The following is a 13,802-nucleotide window of genomic DNA, read 5'->3' as shown; positions in this document are numbered from 1 at the left end:
AAGGTGATGCCTAAGTTGATGAATGAGGTCATGGAGGCCCAGAAGCATGATCAAGAGGTAGCCTATATCAAGGGACGTCTGGAATCAGGAGAACCTATGCTCAACTGGGAAATTCACCCCGATGGGAGTTTAAGATACCAAGGTAGATTGTTTGTACCAAGTGACGAGCTGCTTAGAGAAAAGGTACTTAAGGAATGTCATCATTCTACATTTGTGGTACATCCAGGAGGGACTAAAATGTACCAAGATTTAAAGAGGCGACTGAGTGTATTCCATCGACTGAGTGTGGTCCATAGATTTCCGTACCTACCCACCATGAGGAACAAAAGTAAGCAATATCATTCCACCTTCTGTTTTTCAATCATAATGTGATCACCGATGTATATATTTACATTGCCGTATTACTGTTATTGTTTTTGGATTTGATTTTGTAAACATCAGTGATGTGGACATTCACATTAATGCTCATTAATGAATAAAATCACAGTAGTAGACACTGGTGTGAACATTCACATCAGTATATAATAATGTATATAATAATGTGAATGTTCACATTACTGTCATTGTTCATATTGTTGATTGTTAATGTCCATAGAACCCCCAATCTTCACCAAAAAATGTGATGGAATATGATGTAAATATTCACATTGTGACATCAATGTCACACTTGTTGGTGTTGTTGGGTATTGTTTGTTCCACCCTCTGTTTTTCAGCCAATTATAACATAATGTGATCACCAATGTATATATTTACATTGTCGTATTACTGTTGTTGTTTTTAGAATTGATTTTGTAAACATCGATGATGTGAACATTCATAATATTGTTTATTAATGGATAAACTCACATTAGTAGACATTGGTGTGAACATTCACATCAGTATATAATAATGCGAATGTTCACATTACTTTCATTGTTGATATTGTTGATTGTTGATGTCCACAGAACCCCCAATCTTCACTCAAAAATGTGATGGAATATGATGTAAATATTCACATTGTGACATCAATGTCAGACTTGTTGGTGATCTTGGGTGTTGTTGGGTGTTATTGGTTCCACCCTCTTCTTTTCAGCCAATTATAACATAATGTGATCACCAATGTATATATTTACATTGCCGTATTACTGTTGTTATTTTTGGAATTGATTTTGTAAACATCGATGATGTGAATATTCACATTACTATTCATTACTGGATAAACTGACATTATTAGACACTAATGTGAACATTCACATCAGTGTATAATAATGTGAATGTTCACATTACTGTTAATTTCTCAATCAGTCATATTATGTTGTTGTTCACATTACATTATGAACATAATGTTAATATTCACATTGTAACATTCTAAACATAATTTTAATATTTACATTCTGAACATAATGTTAATATTCACATTGTAACATTCTAAACATAATTTTAATATTTACGTTCTGAACATAATGTTAATATTCACATTTTCACATTCATATTGAATATTCATACCATATATTTGGCTGTGAACATTCACATTCAAACATATAAGTGTAATGATGCGAAGATTAACATCGTGTATACATCGTGTTAGTTTAATAGTTGTAATGGGTGACTGTTGTCACCTCTTCATGTGAATTTTGGTTTGTCATGTGGTATCACCTCTTCCTCTGAATATTTGCACCAGCTATTCACATATTATTTCACCATCACAATCCCATTAATCACATGGCACACTATTTACACTTATTATCACTATTCATTTGTGAACAGTAATATTACATATGTTCTTATTTGAACAAACAGGTCTTCCCCATAGATTTGATGGCAAAAGAAAGAGAGAGGAATCGCGTACCAAAGGCAAACCCGATCAAACAGCTAGTCCTGAACAAGTGAACATGAAAAAGGTCAACTGCCGGTCAAATATCACTGGATTGGTGAAACTATTGAAGGCTACAAAATTTACAAATGGTCAATTGAAATGCCTTAGGAAAACACCATTTTAGCCCTTATTTGATTGTTTGATCAGTAATGAAGTCGACCTTAACCATTGCATGAAATACGATGATGTTATTGTACGTATAGTGCAGACATTCAAGCCATCCAGTGGGAGGTTTTACATCAGGGACAAGAGCATTCAGATTATTAGAAGTGATGTATCACTTATTTTTTGGGTGGACTGCGGCACCAAGCCAATGGACCTCTCTTATGGTGCAAAACCAACGACTGGCATCATACACGGAATGTGCAAGGATGTTAGTCGGTTAAGCACCGGAAAAATACATGAAATTCTAAACGAAGCATTAAAGGGCACAAAGAAACAAGACAATAAAGAGGTTGCAAGATTAGTTTGCATGTATGCATGCGTCAAACTGTTCTTTTCCACATCCGGAGAAACAATTGGATGGGCATTTTACTCATACATGGACCCATTAAGCAGCATGATCAAGTATGACTGGGGTGAGAGCATTCGGGCAGCCCTGATGGGGTCAGTGGGCCAAAACTGGAGAAAACTAGGACGAGTCATCGGATGTGTTATGTTGTTAATGGTAAATCTCATAAATCTTATTTTATATCTAATATGAACATTTACGGGGTCTGTCCACTCATATTGTCAGCAAAACAAATGTGACATACACATCAGTACGCACTGGTGGCAAGGTTGGCATAAGTGCACACCAATGTGAATGTTCACAACAGTGTGGAATGTTAGGAACATTCGCATCAATGTGTATTCATATAAACATTGACACTAGTGTTTTGCTCATGTTTGCACCAAAACAAATGTGGAACATACATAACTAGGCAATAGTGTGGAAGTTCACATCAGTGATGTGAACATTCACATTATTGTTCAATAATGGATAAACACATATTAGTAGACACTGGTGTAAACATTCACATCGGTGTTTATTGATATGAATGTTCACATTACTGTTAATTTCTCAATCAGTCATATTATGTTGTTGTTCACATTACATTATGAACATAATGTTAATATTCACGTTGTAACATTCTAAACATAATTTTAATATTTACGTTCTGAACATAATGTTAATATTCACATTTTCACATTCATATTAAATATTCATACCATATATTTGGCTGTGAACATTCATATTCAAATATATAAGTGTAATGATGTGAAGATTAACATTGTGTATACATCGTGTTAGTTTAATAGTTGTAATGTCTGACTGTTGTCACCTCTTCATGTGAATTTTGGTTTGTCATGTGGTATCACCTCTTTATCTGAATATTTGCACCAGCTATTCACATATTATTTCACCATCACAATCCCATTATTCACATGGCATACTATTTACACTTATTATCACTATTCATTTGTGAACAGTAATATTACATATGTTCTTATTTGAACAAACAAGTCCTCTCTGTAGATTTGATGGCAAAAGAAAGAGAGAGGAATCGCGTACCAAAGGCAAACCTGATCAAACAGCCAGTCCCGAACAAGTGAACATGAAAAAGGTCAACTACCGGTCAAATATCACTGGATTGGTGAAACTATTGAAGGCTACAAAATTTACAAATAGTCAATTGAAATGCCTTAGGAAAACACACCATTTTGGCCCTTATTTGATTGTTTGATTAGTAATGAAGTCGACCTCAACCATTGCATGAAATACGATGATGTCATTGTACATATAGTGCAGACATTCAAGCCATCCAGTGAGAGGTTTTACATCGAGGACAAGAGCATTCAGATTATTAGAAGTGATGTATCACTTATTTTTGGGGTGGACTGCGGCACCAAGCCAATGGACCTCTCTTATGGTGCAAAACCAACGACCGGCATCATACACCGAATGTGCAAGGATGTTAGTCGGTTAAGCGCCGAAAAAATAAGTGAAATTCTAAACGAAGCATTAAAGGGCACAAAGAAACAAGACAATGAAGAGGTTGCAAGATTAGTTTGCATGTATGCATGCGTCAAATTGTTCTTTTCCACGTCCGGAGAAACAATTGGATGGGTATTCTACTCATACATGGACCCATTAAACAACATGATCGAGTATGACTAGGCTGAGAGCATTCGGGCAATCCTGATGGGGTCAGTGGGCCAAAACTGGGGAAAACTATGACGAGTCATCGGATGTGTTATGTTGTTAATGGTAAATCTCATAAATCTTATTCTATATCTAATATGAACATTTACGCGGTCTGTCCACTCATATTGTCAGCAAAACAAATGTGACATACACATCAGTACGCACTGGTGGCAAGGTTGGCATAAGTACACACTAATGTGAATGTTCACGACAGTGTGGAATGTTAGCAACATTCACATCAATGTGTATTCATATAAACATTAACACCAGTGTTTTGCTCATGTTAGCACCAAAACAAATGTGGAACATACATTACTAGGCAATGGTGTGGAAGTTCACATCAGTGATGTGAACATTCACATTACTGTTCAGTAATGGATAAACACACATTAGTAGACACTGGTGTAAACATTCACATCAATGTTTATTGGTATGAATGTTCACATTACTGTTAATTTCTTAATCAGTCATATTATGTTGTTCACATCAATGTGTATTGATGTAAACATTGACACTAGTGTTTTCCTCATGTAAGCACCAAAACAAATGTGGAACACACATTACTAGGCAATGGTGTGGAAGTTGACATCAATGATGTGAACATTCACATTACTGTTCAGTAATGGATAAACACACATTACTAGTCACTGCTGTAAACATTCACATCAGTGTTAATTGATGTGAACATTCACATTACTGATATTTGTATTTGTTTCAGTACTGGTTGTGTGAGCATACAACAATCTTGCAACCCCGCAACCCTAATGCCATTTCGCGGTATGTGAAGTGGGACCTCACAGCCTTACATACCAACATGAAGTCCATATCTTGGGCGAAGCTTGGTTTAAATGAGGTAGAAGTACAACAAAAAATGTTGTGCCCATTCACATATTAAGACAATGAACTATGTAACTAACATAATGTCTCAAACTGCAGGTATATAGTGGCGAGCTGATGGCATCCCTAACTGAAGCAAAGATGTACCATTATACCAAATTGAATGTGGAGCCCAAACCTGAGGTTTTGTCGAGTGCACCAGCAAAGCAAGATGAAAGCAATGACGATGAAAGCAAAGACAATCAAGGCAGTGACGACGGCGATGGAATTTCTGGTGATGCAATGGACCTAAATGATGTTGAACATGACATCAACACCAGCTTTAGCGACCCCAATGCTGAGAGAGGTATCATTATAGCACAACCAAGTGAGCCGGACATTGTGGATGTACTTATAAAAAAAAAACCAAAAAGCTTGGGGTCTCGTACGACAATGGGAAACAAAATACAAATAGTTGGAAGAATCGTGAGAGTTAAGGGCAAGGGTGATTGCTGCCCTTGAAGCCAAATTATTTGATCAATCGGGCCCATCCAATATGGACATGGACATCAAGAATTGCATGGAGTGGAAAGATACAGAAATTTAGCGGTTGACAAAATTGATCATCAACTTGGAATGTGAAAAAACAATTCTTGAAGACCTTTATGATGATTAGTCCGTCCACATTATCACTCAAGTCGAAGCACAAAAGGCTCATAATAGCCTTAAGAAGCATCCCATTGCAGCATTGGAACACATTCTCAACCCACCATCTAGAGTAAAGTGCATCAAGCAGAAGGTAAGGAAATAGCACTGGTTGAATGAGTTTCAATACCCCAACTTGCCTGGTCAAAAGAAAGGAAAAGAGGGAGCTGAAGAGCAATCACATGTAGTCTAAATTGTACAAGATTTAGACAAACATCCACAAAAAAAGCACCCAACAAAGTACAATAAGTTAACCTTGAACAACAAACTGAAGGTTTGGACCAACATGAGCAAACTTAATAAGCAGAAGGTCCAAAATTTGCACAAGAACGGCGGTGATGAGTAAGTGATCATACATATTCAGACTGAATTTATTTTTATGCTGATGTTAAGCTTCACATATGTACTTAATAGATTAGATCATTTCATAAATGTGCAATGTTGACATTAACGTTTTTTGTAATCACAATGCACAGGTTGCTTGTGTGGCGAGGGGACTCAAAGACTAGAGATGTGTATTTTGATGACATCATACACATCATCAAGGAAGAATCAATACACAACTACGTATGGTAATCGTAAATGTGTACAAAACGCGCGCGCACACACACACGCGCATACACACTACAAATAATGTACTGCCACCCCTCTGTTTGTGCAGGTGATAGATGCATATGGTGAAATTCTACTCGAACTACAAGGGCTAGTCAACCCAAGTTTGGAGGATTCGGCATTCATCTTTACAAGCACATGTTTGGTAACCACTACACTTTTGGTTTATTTATGTTTGATGTTGATGAGAATGTTTACATGAATAGTATTGATTTGTATGTTCAATAAATGTGAATGTTCATCTCAACATTATATGCTTATATTGTTAACTTAAATGATAGACACTTATGAATGTTAACAACAACATAATATGACAAGTCTGAACATTCACATTGACAGATGTGAACATTCATATCATTTACAGTGAACATCTTATGCTTATATTGTTAACTTAAATGATAGACAGATGTGAATGTTAACAACAACATAATATGACAAGTCTGAACATTCACATTGACATATGTGAACATTAACATCATTCGCAGTGAACATTATGTGCTTATTATATTATTAATTAAATGATAGACAGATGTGAATGTTAACAACATAATATAACAAGTGTGAACATTCACATCTGTAATACATTGCATGACTGTTTGACAAATTAACAAATGTGAACATTCACATCATTCACATTGAACATTGTTATAAATACTTGGTACATCATTGTATGCCCTTTGTGTGTAGAAAGCATGCAAGAGTACCCCCTTCCACAAGAGAAATAAACTGATTGATATACATATCAAGGACTATCAAGGCTAGAGATACTTCATCTTCCCAATACACGACAATTTCCACTGGACGATTGTTGTGTACGATGTGAAAGACAATCTATGGAGGCATTATAACTCGCTACGACCAAGACCCAACATACATGACCCATATATTGACAAAGCACAAATAGTGGTAAGTGGCTGACACATATAATACTTGTCATGATGTGTAATATTTGAACTTGGACGTATGCACTATGTTGCTTGGTGCCTAATATGAAATTTCATTATTGGCAGAGGGACTACATCGAGGCTTTGGTGCGCAACATCGGACCATCATCACCATTATGGACCAAATTATCAGGCCAAAATACTTCGCAACCAATCATATTAGTAGACAACTGTCCTCAGCAAGCATCAGATTCGTAAGCCTAAAATCAATTTGTACACATCTTCCACAACCATTACATACCTAAATTTCAAAATCTAATATGAAGTTTGCATTTTCAGGATAGATTGCGGGCCTACAGTTTGTTACATCATGTGGGCGCATGTATACCGTGAAGAAATTGTTAACAACCTAAATCGCTTTGAATGGTGTCAAATAAAAGACTCATTACTACACCTTTTTCTGAATCACAGAAAGACAGTGCAATGTGAAAACCCATAGATTGGGGGTGTCCACCTATCACTGTTATCCAAAACTGTTATCCATATTTAAGACAATTTAGTGTCAATAGATTTGACATATTGGAGCAGACTAGCTTAATTGTAAATCAATTCTATATCACTACTTGTACTGCTATTTTTCAGTCAATATATGTATATTCATTTTGAGGCCTATTTTGTGTTGGGCATGCACATTGAGATTGTATTTTTTTTTTTTTTTTGACACACGACATGATGTGAATTTCCATATCACAGAATGATCATATACATTCTTATGTTTTAAAGCCCTACTTCATGGATGCGAATATTGCTTAAAGTGTTATTGTAACACAATATGACAGGTGTGAGTATGATATTTCTTAACACATAAGTCAATAGTTATAGCTAATAATTTAATGATGTGAATATTCACATCATAACTTTTGATGATGTGAATGGCAGTAACAATATCAATATTCACACAACACCCATGCATGCATCATAATATACACAATAACATCTAATTTTTGCTAGTAACAAACACTGACAATTACATTTCGTAATACATATATGAATATTCACATCTTTTGAGTTGATGATGTGAATGGTTACATTGATGTAAACGTTCATGTCATCTACTTTGATGCTGTCAACGGTAATAAGAATGTGAATTTTCACACCACAGTAATGTCTAAAGTTTAACCCATGTGCAATTATTCACAAAATGTGATTATCTTACACAAGTGTGAATGTTAACATCATGTATTCATCCTTAACACAACAACAAAAATGTCAGATTGGTACCTTAAAAAATTAAAAATAAAACACAAATCAAATACTAATGCATTATTATGTTTGCTAACGCAACGTAATCTTATTGCAACACGATGTTTGCTAACATAACACAATCTTATTTCAAAAATCAATATAAGAATCTCATGTAAAACACAACGTTGAAATGAAAAAATGTACACCCTATATCGGCTCCTTGCATGATTTTCGATTGTAGTTTCCCAACTTATCACATCTCCCACACCTTATTTGTTTCCGTTTCTCACCCCTTGATGGGATTCTATTCTTTTTCGGCCTTCCGGGTGGTCTTTTCATAGTTGGTGGGTATATAGTGAAGTCTGTGGGATCGAAGGCGGCTTTTCCACCGATGGTATAGGGAATATAGTACCCGAATAGGCTGCACGATATGTCTATACATGAAAGTAATGTTCCATACAATCATTGAGATTGTAGTGGCTCTTCTAAATAGCAATAACAGCATGGTCACATGGGAATCCATTGAATTGCCATTTGAAACAAGAACATGTACGCCTTGCAATATCAACTGTAACAGATGGTATCGAATGAACTTCAAACACATTCTCATTGGCTTTGCTAACTTGCCAAGACCTACTGTCATTGAACGAATCCATAAGTATTGTTTCGAATGTATGACAAATAAACTCATTCCATTTGTTTGCTTGGTCACGCTGTGCAGACATTTGCCGCATCAACTGAGTACGAATTGTGTCTACTATTTGAGTGATATGAAGATTACGTGCTTCTTTAATTCAATTATTAAATGGCTCCGCCACATTGGATGTCATCTCCCCATAACACATGCCCCTGTACAACATCACAAACATTGTACAATACGGAATTTAATTTCTTCGAAACTCAATATGAAATTTCACATTGTCACAAAACATAATTGAAAATTCACATCACTACCATTCTAAACTTGACAAATGGAATACTTTAAGAAACTACTATTACCTGAAGTATGAATTTGCCCAGTGCTCAGGTGCCAAGTCCTTGAAAAAATTATGTGCTCGTTGCTTACCCTTCTCTTTTAATTTTACAAGCTTTTCATGAAACCCTACCACAGTTGGCTCGTAAGCACAATCACCCAAACTACTTACTAGGTGATCGCTAAATCTATCATCAATTCCTTCCATTTGGTCTCTTAAATTGCTCTTCAAGTGTTGTAAGCAATAACCGTGGTGAGCCGATGGGAATACCTTTGGCATAACTTCTAACAGACTAAGATTACGATCCGAAATAAAAGTAATCTGGTGCTTACCATCAACAACCTTCCCAAGTTCATGCAAGAACCACGACCAATTAGCCGTGGTCTCTGAATCAACAATCGCAAATGCAACAAGAAATAGACCTACAACACAACACCATTACACAATTATTCACAATATTCCAAAGTGAATAGAAAACAACATAAAGGAAACATGTCATGTGAATGTTTATATCTACATTGCCCTATTACTATTGTTATTTTTGGATTTGGGTTCGTAAACATCAATGATGTGAACATTCACATTAACGTCCAGTAATGGATAAACTCACATTAGCAGACACAGGTGTGAACATTCACATTACTAATAATTTCTCAATCAGTCATATTTTGTTGTTGTTCACATCAATGTGTATTGATATAAACATTGACACCAGTGTAAATGTGGAACACACTGTGTAATCGTCTATCATATGTCCAGACTATGTTGCTCAAGGTGAATATTTATATGAATAGACAGCTAAAAAAAATACTAACCATTCTTTCCATCTTTCGTCGTTGCCGCAAGTAGCTGACCTTTGTACTTTCCTTTGAAAAATGTTACATCCAGGAATAATAAAGGCCGACAAGAATTGAAACCAGAAATATGCGTAGCGAATGACACAAAGAAACGACAAAACTGCTGACTACTCGCATCATAGTCAATATTGACATAACTCCCGGATTGTAATGCATCACAGCATCCGAATACCACCGCAACTGGTCAAATGATAATGACTGATCTCCATGAATAACAGCCTTTACTTTCTTTACGCCCAACCATACCACGTGGTAACTCACATCTAACCCATAATCCCTCTTCAAAATAGTCACCACCTCACACGGCCAAGTCAAGGGCTTGTCCCTCACAATTTCAGATATGGTACTCGACACCAAATCCGAACTAACTCGCGAATTCTTCAATGTTCAGACATCCATACCACAACTATGCACATCACTAAACCTCTTGATCTAGAAAAAACCATTTGCTTGTTAGGCTCTACAATGTATAGCCCACAAGTAGCCTCTCTCCTCACGCATCGCACACACAGCGGTAACTCTTGTTGTCTTGTTCTTGACATACGTAAACTGAAACCCACATTGGATGGCATACTTACATAAAACATCACAAAATTCTTGTGCACCTCTAACAAACCGTTGTCCCATATGCGTAATACCATTTGCCCAAGGGGCTGACAACAACACCTTCTCCTTATGGTGGAAAAATCTCCGTAGTGCATCAATTTCTTCCTCAACCCCCACACGCAGCAACCCAGATCTACTTGACTGACCAATATCACTTTTCAACTCAACAACAACTTTTACATGTTGTACCCCCATTGATTTAGCAAGCAATAACATGTTCTGAAATTCTTCCTCATTGTCCAAATCACACCTATTAATCCCAGGTAGCCAACAAAATAATCAAATAGAACCAGCAGACAACTCACCTCATTTTTCACCCAAACACTCCACCAAACGCGAATAACACAATACGCGGGCAACATTTATTACAGTTGTATTGCAACCATATGTACACACCAACATCATAAAGGTATCCATCTCCTGTAAAAACACAACAATACAACAATCAACAATAATCCAAAATGATATGAAAATTCACATTGTACAAAAATTAGATGACTATGTGTACAGTTCAAGTGTTAAATCCATAATTCACATAACAAGATGTGAACATTCACATTAATACATATACTTTGAATTATATCACCCACACAGAGCCTCATTAAGCAAACAACAAAGTAAAATGAGAACATCCACATTCTTCACATAATCTGAATGACCTCCCCTCCACAAGACTACATAAAATGCATATAATTGAACAAACAGAGCATCCGATCCATATCAATCCAAAAATAAAGCATTTGATCCATCATACAAATAAAAACATAAACTAAACATGTATTCATAACCAAAATGATACTAACCTTAATCATGCAATCCTACAATCATCCTGTAACTCGAAAACAACTGATTTGAACTAGTTATACTCTAGAAAATGTGACAACCGAACACCGTCCAATTCGTCGTCTTCACTCGAAAATCACCGAACCATACTACAACAGCAACAACGAAACCCTAGCACATCATAACCTTGGAACGAGCATGCAAAATACAAACGTATCCCTCTGAATTAGAATGATGATGAAAAGCGTAAAGATAGAAACTACCAAAACTAAATCAACGAAAAAAAGGCAACGCGTTATGTGTATTAACACAATATATATATATATATATATATATATAAGGGCATAATAGTCCAGGTAAAAATATAAAATTAGTAAAATGGACCTTATGGAATAAAAAGAAAAGTATTTAGGACTAATCAGGTTATAATATTCCTTTATGGACTTGATGGGTTATAACAACTCTAAAATGGATTTATCAATAAAAATTCCTTTATTTATTGTCTTTTTTATTATGTAATTTAGTGTGTAGTTCAATTTTAATTGTTTAATCAAATAGCTACTCGACTGTTGTAGTGATGTTGCATAGTTATTTCTGTGATTATTGATACTTTCCATACAATGGTTTTGTTTTCTTTCATATTCAAGGTATGCGATGAGTCATACTACGAGGGACGAGTCGTTTTGCTACCCTAGTTTAGAGCGAACGACTTGTACTACTTGAGATGGTTCATGCCTAACATTGAACATGATAACTCTCTTGATAAATGCTTCGAACTTGTAGATGTGAAGTATTATTTAGTTCGAACCATAGCATAATTGATTTCAAATTGAAACATTATTTACGTAACTAGGGGTGAACTCATTGCCCTAGGTTTTTCTCTAAATCAGTAAATTCATCTTTATTTATAATTGCTAATTTATTTGCTTTGTTTAATTTAATTATTATTAGGTTATGAACAATCAATCTTTTTATCAAAATTAATTTAGGAATTTAACAGTTGAATTTGTTTAATTTCCCGTTTGTCCCTGTGAATTGATACCTGGACTTGCTATTATTCTAAAAGAATTTGGTATATTTTTTAGTGTTTATTTTTGGTGTGTGAAACAACCCATCAAATTTTGGCACTGTTGCTGGGGACTTTTGGCAAAATTGAGTAATTTAAAGTTACATTCCTATTTTAATTTTTAGCTTAGGATTTTATATTTTAGTATTGCTAAGTATGCAGAGTGTTTGCAATTGGAGCCATCAATGAAGTGCAAGCGAAGCGCAGCCAAGTTTTAAACAAAAATTGCAGCACCAAAGTACTTCAAAATAAATAAAAAAAAATAAAACAGAAGCAAATATTCGCAAATAGAGCACCAAAGTGCTAAAAAGATAGATGTAGCTTAAGTGGATTGGAGACAACAGTCTACACGTCAAGCACCCGCAAGATAAGTAAAGTGTTAGCGTTTAACCGCTATGAGTATTTTCTCCTTTGGTATTCTGTTTTCATAACTTAGTGTACAGAGTCGAAACTTAATATGTGTGTGTGTGTGTGTGTGTAGTGTATGCACGGGCACCGTTCTTGTCGCCTTGAATTATGGAATTTGGACCTTGAACTAGAAAGGACTCTTAGGAAGCTTAAATCCTCTTCCCGTGTTCCTAGGCTTGAATATCCATACCCATATCTTGAACCAATTGAGATGGCGAACCCGAATGGCCTAAATGGACCCAACCGGACCCTTAAGGATTACTTCACACCCACTACATATACATCACCATCATGCATCTAGTTACTCGACACCACCGCTGCTCATTATGAGATTAAGTCCAGCACCTTACAAATGCTCCCATCATTCCATGGACTAGCTCATGATGACCCTTACAAACGTCTGCATGAATTTTTGAAAATTTGCTCTACAATGAGGATCTAGAATTTCACCAACGAGACCCTAATGTTGCGATTATTCCCCTTTTCACTGAAGGAAAAAGCCAAACACTGGCTGAACTCCTTACCTGTTAATTCTATCACAACTTGGGACCAATTGCAACTGAAGTTTTTGGAGAAGTAGTTTCCCATTGGTAAGACAAACCAACTCAGGCGAGCCATCACCAATTTTGCTCAAATTGATGGCGAGCAATTTCATGAGACATAGGAAAGACTTCGTGACCTTCTCCAACAGTGTCCCCACCACCAAGTGCCTGATTGGCAACTTGTTCAAACCTTTTACTATGGCTTAATTGAGCCTCACCGCCAAATGGTAGATTCTTCTTGTGATGGGACATTCATGTCAA

General features: G+C 36.0%; 1 long non-coding RNA gene across 1 annotated transcript; it reads left to right on the top strand.

Annotated features, from left to right (window-relative positions):
* Positions 1-4,979: 4,979 nt before the first annotated feature.
* On the top strand, positions 4,980-7,730 carry LOC114315292 (uncharacterized). Its single transcript, XR_014338106.1, has 5 exons — positions 4,980-5,906; positions 6,041-6,131; positions 6,226-7,082; positions 7,187-7,314; positions 7,400-7,730. It is a non-coding gene; the product is annotated as an uncharacterized LOC114315292 (long non-coding RNA).
* The last annotated feature ends 6,072 nt before the right edge of the window (positions 7,731-13,802 follow it).

This window comes from Camellia sinensis, chromosome 8, assembly GCF_055761805.1.
Source record: "Camellia sinensis isolate YWXY chromosome 8, ASM5576180v1, whole genome shotgun sequence".
Classification (NCBI taxonomy): domain Eukaryota; kingdom Viridiplantae; phylum Streptophyta; class Magnoliopsida; order Ericales; family Theaceae; genus Camellia; species Camellia sinensis.
The sequence above is the reverse complement of the archived record's forward strand: the minus strand, read 5'-3'. Positions and strand labels throughout refer to the sequence as shown.